General features: G+C 36.0%; 1 protein-coding gene across 1 annotated transcript in view; it reads right to left on the bottom strand.

The window, feature by feature from the left end:
* Positions 1-3,584, bottom strand: part of LOC111083709 (elongation factor-like GTPase 1) — a gene marked incomplete at its 3' end in the record, with an annotated part of 8,965 nt that extends 5,381 nt beyond the window's left edge. Inside the window, exon 1 of the mRNA XM_022380369.1 lies at positions 3,533-3,584. The remainder of the gene's footprint in view (positions 1-3,532) is intronic.
* Between the last annotated feature and the right edge of the window lie 3,982 nt (positions 3,585-7,566).

The following is a 7,566-nucleotide window of genomic DNA, read 5'->3' as shown; positions in this document are numbered from 1 at the left end:
TTTCTTCAATAAACATGATTTTCTTACAACTGAAATGCTAACATTTCTACAATAAACATGATTTTCTTACAACTGAAATGCTAACATTTCTACAATAAACATGATTTTCCTACAACTGAAATGCTAACATTTCTTCAATAAACATGATTTTCTTACAACTGAAATGCTAACATTTCTACAATAAACATGATTTTCTTACAACTGACACAGATTTCCCTTTTTGAGTTTAAATGCATCCCAGAATTGTAACTTTCTTAGATCAAAAATAAAAAGAATTTTTAAACTCCATCCCACAATCAACAGAAGGATGGTACTTGGAACTAAACAACTAAAAAACTCTGTTTTTTATTAGATTCTGCTATTTACTTCCATTAACTGCTTTTCAATACATTTGTTCATTCTTGAGTTCAAATAATAGATACTTCCATAACAAGCATTCTCAAATAAATACATATAACATGAACTTTTCCTTATTGTCTAACATGTCTTACCACTGTGTATATAGTACTTACATTTTTAAATTAGTACTGTACAGTGGTAAAAATAGTAGTCAAACATTTACAATAGAAAAATACTGGCCAAATCATTTTTTTCTTTAAAATATAGATAGTTAAACCTAACCATAACATTGATTTGAAGCATTAATAAGTCTTTTATGCTTTAATGACATTGTAATAGTGAAATGTCAGAAAATATTTTCTAAATTTGGAGCTTTTACAAATAAATTGCTTTTAATTCTAGATAGGTATGTTCCTCAAGAAATGTAAAGGATAACATGTAAGATTAAACCTAACTGGCTTACTAAAGGCATAAAGAAGAACATCAGAGAAATATTCTACAAGTTTATTAAAAGATAGGTCAGAAAATTTACAGAATTAATGAAAGTCAAGGAATCTGGTTAAAAGGAAATTAGAAAATGTAAAAGAGCTTACAAAAAACAGCTGGCTTATAGATGTCAAGGTAGTGACAAGGATTTTTTTAAGTATGTTAAACAATTAAATGTTAGATTGAATACTTGGCTCTTAAAGGATGCTGAAGGCACAGTTTTTGTCAAGACTATGAACTGGCTGAACTTTTAAGTGTTTTCTTCTGTTCTGTTTTTATAAGAGAAAATATCAGTATTCCTGGTCTTGAACATTCTGTGGGGAATATTGGAAATGACCCAATTCATGTCAAAAATAAAAAGAATTAATATGTTAAAAATAAACCACCAAAATCAGGCAACATTTTCATCATGGTTTTAAAGGAAGTTAAAGTTGAGATACTGAGCCTCTCCCTTCAATATTTGATACGTCAATAGACACTGAGCAGGTGTATAAGGATTGAAGCATTACTGATATTACTCCCATTTCTTAAAGGGGTGATAAATAATTACACTGAAATTATAAGCTACTTAGTCTTACTTTTATGGTAGAAAACATTCTAGTCTGATAAAAGAAGCTTTGCAAAATAATTTTGTGAAATATAATATCATAAAAGAGGGCCAACATGGATCCACAGAAAGGAAATCTTGCCATAGTTACCTGCTAACTTTTTCTTTTGAGAATGCTACTTGTTACTTAGATGATGAAAAAGGTGTGATCTTTGTGTACATACATTTTGATAAGGTGCTACACAGAAGATTATAACTAACAGAATCTCACAGACATGGGTTGGGTAAAGACTAGTTAATCAGACTGTAGAGTTGTTGAATGAGAAAAATCAAAAGGTTATTAACACAAGTCCAGTGAAACTGGACCCTTGCTACTAGTGAAGTGCCTCAGGGTTCAGTGCTCAAGTCTTTGTCTTTCCTTATTTACATTAACCCATTAGCTGCAAATGATGGATATTTCCATCATTCGCACATACATAACTATAACTCTATGCAAATGATGAAAATAGCCGTTTTATTGTGTTTGATGGCAACTCAGTTTTATCTGTTAGTCAGAAAATGGCAACTGAGCCGCAGTTAATGGGTTGATATTATTGATATACGAGTAATTAGCAAATCAGTGAATGTTAATGATAACATTAAACTCTTGGGTATTTCTCGCCGTATTGAGGATATTGAGATACTACACAATGACTTGGATCAAGTTTAGCAAAGGACCCATAATTATATTAAGTACAAGGTCATGCATTAGGGTTATTATAATTTGCAAGTTTGATAATTTGGCAAATTACCTTTAACTATAGTAACTGTGAGTTAATGAATTTGGGTTATAATCTGGATCACACATTTAATACATTTGGAAAGCCACTCAGTAGTATGACTGAAGAAAAGGATCTTAGCATGTGTGGCAGCTAAGTCATTCATGAAGAAAAGGATCTTAGCATGTGTGGCAGCTAAGTCATTCATGAAGAAAAGGATCTTAGCATGTGTGGCGAGCGTAAGTCATTCATGAAGAAAAGGATCTTAGCATGTATGGCAGCTAAGTCATTCATGAAGAAAAGGATCTTAGCATGTATGGCAGCTAAGTCATTCATGAAGAAAAGGATCTTAGCATGTGTGGCAGCTAAGTCATTCATGAAGAAAAGGATCTTAGCATGTATGGCAGCTAGGTCGTTCAAGCCATCAACATAGTACTCTGTTGCTAGTAGCAAAGCAATGGAATTTTATGTAGTATTTATAAACATATTGATGAAAAATAAAAAGAACTAATCATTTTTCTATAGAAATCACTAGTTAGGCCTCACTTGTAGTACTGTGTACAGTTTTGGTCTCCTTATTCAAAAAAAAAGAAAGAATCCTGACTTATTGGAAAGCTACTGAGATGACAATGAGAATGAAACATAAGTATAAGTTAAAATTTCTTAACTTAAATCTCTAGAGAAAAGAAGGGTTAGAGGTGATCTTATTGTGCTATAAATTATAATCTATAGACAAAAGGACGAGAAAAACATAAGCATACGATCTGGAAAAGACACAACAAGCATATGTAATGAACTACAATTGGCATTAGCTGATGATAGCAATTTAGAAGAGATTAAAAAATGGTATCCATAATTTACTGAAAAAGTATGGGACATTAAATTTTTACTTTTGTAACAGATGGACGTACAAAGACAGCCTTCAAATCTGGTCCCTTGTTATCTGCAAGTTACGTTACGTCAGTTGCATAGATGAAAACAGCCGACACTGCTACAGGGTAGGAAAATGTCCCAATGATAGGCAAAGGCCTCCATATCAAATTGTAGGACAATGTCAATCCTTATAAGTTATATTCATAATAATATATAAACAAACATTTCCTAACAGTCGTTATCAGTTTTATGGCCTTTTCCACTTTACTCAGTGTTTATTTTAAAATTAAATGCAATTAAATTCAAACAATAATGAGTTTTTTATTTTAACTAAAACTTAGTAAAACTAAAAGTTAACACGAAGTCTTAGGACAAGTTTAATTTGTAGTTTTGTACACTTTCACAAGTTGCACGAATCTTGCCTCAATGCCATTGTGAGTACACTAAATTTATTTCTGACAAATATTACACACAATATCACAAATAAATATATGTAAAGAAAAATACAGAGGAAAAGATTTGGTCATACCTAATTTATCTTACTGACAAGTCCCCACATGTTATGCCATATGCTATTTCAGGCAATTTTACAAAACACCACCTATTGCAAATATTTTTTGTTTGTTATTATTATTTAATTGATATATATATATTTCTTTGTTTATATTCTAAACGCCTTTCACGTTAATTCATAAATAGAAGAAATAAAATCACGCTTGAAAATTAAAAGAAAAATTCTGTAAATAGAAAAAAAATGTTGAATAGACCTACATAACCTTTACAAATTACATGTTTGAGGTTTGATTTTTTAAAACACTATTGGGGTATGATAATTTTACCAAACTAATATGCCCCCCCCAGTTGCACAGCGGCATGTCTGGGACTTACAACACTAGAAACGGGTTTCGATACACTTGGTGGGCAGAGCACAAATAGCCCATTGTGAAGCTTTGTTCTTAATTAAAAACAAACAAACAAAAACCAAACCAATATTTCATCAAACATTATAATTAGAAAATTGGTTAGCATTGTCAATTACTCAAGTATTTCTGAAATTATTTCTGTTATTTTCATTTGCCTTAATTTTCAATTCATAATATTGTTACGTCTCTGGTCGTTTGTTAATTTTCCGTAGAAATTCTTTCCGAGAAACTTCAGCGATACAAGTCCTTTCTTAAATAAAACTAGTTTATTCTTTCTCAATTCAACTTTGCAATACATTTAATTTCCACAGTCACTTTAACTTAAACACACGGTATAATTCACCACGATTCACGCACTTTACTACCGCGCTTGACTCAATTGTCCGTCTTTGTCTCTACCTGTCTGTCTGCAATTCTAATTCCGATTAATAATTTCGTTTCGTTTTTCCCTGGCAGTTATTTAGATTTAAAAATAATTATTTCTTCGGAAATAATTACTCATCTGTGGTGCTCGAAGATTTAACAATCCTCCTTCACCCCGCTCGTGGTCTAGGAATATGGGTTTAACTTGAGAAAATAGGAAATTAATGCAGACGAGGTATGTAACTTTAAAAATGTAATCGAGAGAGTAACTGTAGACAATAAAAAGTGAAGAGCAAAGTAAACTAAACTAAACGGCCGATATTGGACAGATGGTCCATCAGGGCGGCGGAGATCGAAAAACCTATGCCGATAATTTAATGTGGGGGAAATGGGAGTACCCCGAGAAGAATTAAGTAGGGAATGCAAAGTGAAGTCCGGTGCTGGGCGTGTATTAGCTATTGAATCTGTTGTGAAGTCTCCTGGTGTTCGCCATGGTTTTAAAGTGGCTCAGTTTCTGGATCCAGGCAGGTGGTGGAGGCGTAGAGTCCTCGGTGTCGTTGGTGAGTGAGCGGAAGGCACAGACAGGTTCATCAGGTAGGTAGAGATCGAGGGAGGTGTCAATTACCAGGGTGTTCGGAGAGCTTGATGCCGATGATATAGTAGAAAGTGGCTTGGGGCTGGGAGGCGGGTTGTTGGTTTGCTGATAGGCGTCGTTGGTAGCTGTGAAGACTTGTGGCTGGGTCTGGGTGCCTTTTTTTTCTCCTAGTAGTGGTGGTTTGGGTTGACATATCTCGTGATTCGGGAGTGGGTAAGGTTTGAGTAGCTTGGTCTGTTGTATTAGGATGGGCGGTAGAGTACTGGTTGGTGGTGGTTTTCATCTGGGTGTTGTGAAACGTGGGCTTGGGGTGGGGTAGGAAAGGTATGAGGTGGGTGAGGCTTGCGGTAAGGTTTTTCTGACTTGAAGTGATGATAATCAAGGAAGCAGCCGTGGGTGAGGATGAAATCTGCTGTATTTTTGGAAATTGTGACAACTTTCATAAACGTGGAGGTTGAACCTGTTTTCTTTGACTGGATACGGTGGACTGCGTGGATCGTAGAGTTGGTTCTAATTTTCAGGACTTGATGTATTTCTTCTGGCGTAAAGGATAGATGAACGTTCCGGAGAAATATTGTGTGGAGATTGGCATTGCTTTTGGAGGGTTTGAAGACCAAGGGTGGCGAAGGTAGCAGAAATCTTCGGATGACTTGGGTTGGAGGGGTATGCCTCCCTTTCGTAGACGTCGGGTGCGTTCAGGGAATACTCGGGCTTGAGGTTTGTGGTGGCGGATGAAGTTAGCCGTGTCACGCGACGAGAAGTCGTGTGGTAGTCCGTCGATGATTAACGGCGGCGTAGGGTAAGAGACAGACTGCATACTGGCATGTATCAGGGTCGATAGCTAGCGAGAGAAATCGTGACCGTTAATAATTTCGCTTTATCTGGCGCACTTATATACAAGAATAGAGCGCGCCTAGCAAATACTGGGTTATTCGTGATGTTCCCCGATCTTTCTAGAACTCATTAAGTGTTACCAGCGTCACGTGACTTCCGCTGTCGTAACAATATATTACAAAGAAGTGAGAAGTTTGTGCTAGAGTACTGAACTCCAAAATGTGTAATAAGTAGAATATGATTGAAAAACAAAAATCTACAGTAAAGTTTAAATTCACACTAACGGAATAATACCAGATTTTTATGGATAATAGTTTTGACATTTCACATGGCTTCTTCAGTCCAACGCAGTGGCGAAGTTGGAAAAGTCCACAGACCGTTTGTTGTAAGCTTTGAAGTTTAAAATCTTCAGTTTGAATTTCCTGTTGGAAGAAATGGTTTTTTAGGCTTCCATCTCCTTTACAAGCATGAAGCCGTCAATGTCGCGGTGTTCACCATCTGTTAGTACTATTTCTAGATCTTTTGCATGCTTTCGCAATTCTGACTTCGATAAATTTCCGAAGTTGAAAATAAATCCAAACCTCTCATTATGTTATTGAAATTGTTTGAACCGTCGATCTAAAGAGGTTACTGCAGCATCCATAATGTGTTTGAAGCAGGAAATTTTAAAATCTTCAATCGGCTGGTCTCGATCTTCATAGGCAAACATTTTCTTTTTTCTACAGAGTTTAGTGTTTGTGAACATTGGCTCAATCTCCAGCTCGTTTGCAATATTTCTTGTATTAGTCGGTGCGCTAACATAGCAATTTACATTTCCTTCCCAGACATTCGATGACGTTAGCTAAGTGTTTGCCGTCATTTTGCAGATCTTTGCTGTCATAGTTAACTTGAAAGAGGATGTCATACCACAATATGACAGCTACGATGAACGTGAAGTTCTTCAACTTCACACAAAGTGATTCTGTTTCACTTCTTGCTTGAGGATCTTTCGCTGTCTTGGCAATCTCAACAAGAACATCAGAGGTTTGGGCAGTTTGATATCGAACACCTTCACACTTTGAACACAGCATTCCTATCTCCTTTACAGAGAGGTCGTGATCCTACTTGTCGAAGACTGTCCATCAGTGAGTTGAGCCAGAAAAGAAAAGATCCAAGCGTTGAATTACTCCAAAAAGAATGAGATAGCTTAATGGCACGTTTTTGCCATATCACCAAGCAACAGGTTGTAGTTATGACATGCACATGGAGTCAAGAATGCTCTTGAACACTCGAAATGCGCCCTCTCAAGCTGGCGCCATTGTCATAACCACGAATGTCACATTTCTTTCAGTAAAACTTCAAATAAGTTTCCACTATGCTTTCTATTACTTCAATAAACTTTATGAATTGCTCGAAACTTCCACTTGAAAGATCTGATGATCCATCTAAGACATATCGGAGAGTTAATGACATTTGCCCTTTGTGACTTATGTCTGTTGTACAGTCTAGTATCACAGAGAAATGGTTTGTCATTCTTATTCACGCTACAATGGCTGTCCACACTTTGTTACCCATAATTAAGATAAGTTCATTCTGAATTCGCTTCCCCGGGTAGTGATCATGTATTTCATCATTTACAACTCTTCTGACATGTTCTTGCAAGACTGGATTGAATTTTCATTCGGGTGATAAAGTCTATCAACAAATCCTCGAAATGCCAAGTTATTGTTGCGTCAGCGAGTCACAAGACTAGTGTGACGCCACGTTTCTAGAACTATCCTGTACCTTGGCGAATGCTCTAGCATTTACTAGATATAGGGTAGTCTGGTATATAAAAGAGGGTGACAACGTGACGGGGGAATAATGTAA

The sequence above is a fragment of the Limulus polyphemus genome, unplaced genomic scaffold, assembly GCF_000517525.1.
Source record: "Limulus polyphemus unplaced genomic scaffold, Limulus_polyphemus-2.1.2 Scaffold10806, whole genome shotgun sequence".
Lineage (NCBI taxonomy): Eukaryota > Metazoa > Arthropoda > Merostomata > Xiphosura > Limulidae > Limulus > Limulus polyphemus.
The sequence above is the reverse complement of the archived record's forward strand: the minus strand, read 5'-3'. Positions and strand labels throughout refer to the sequence as shown.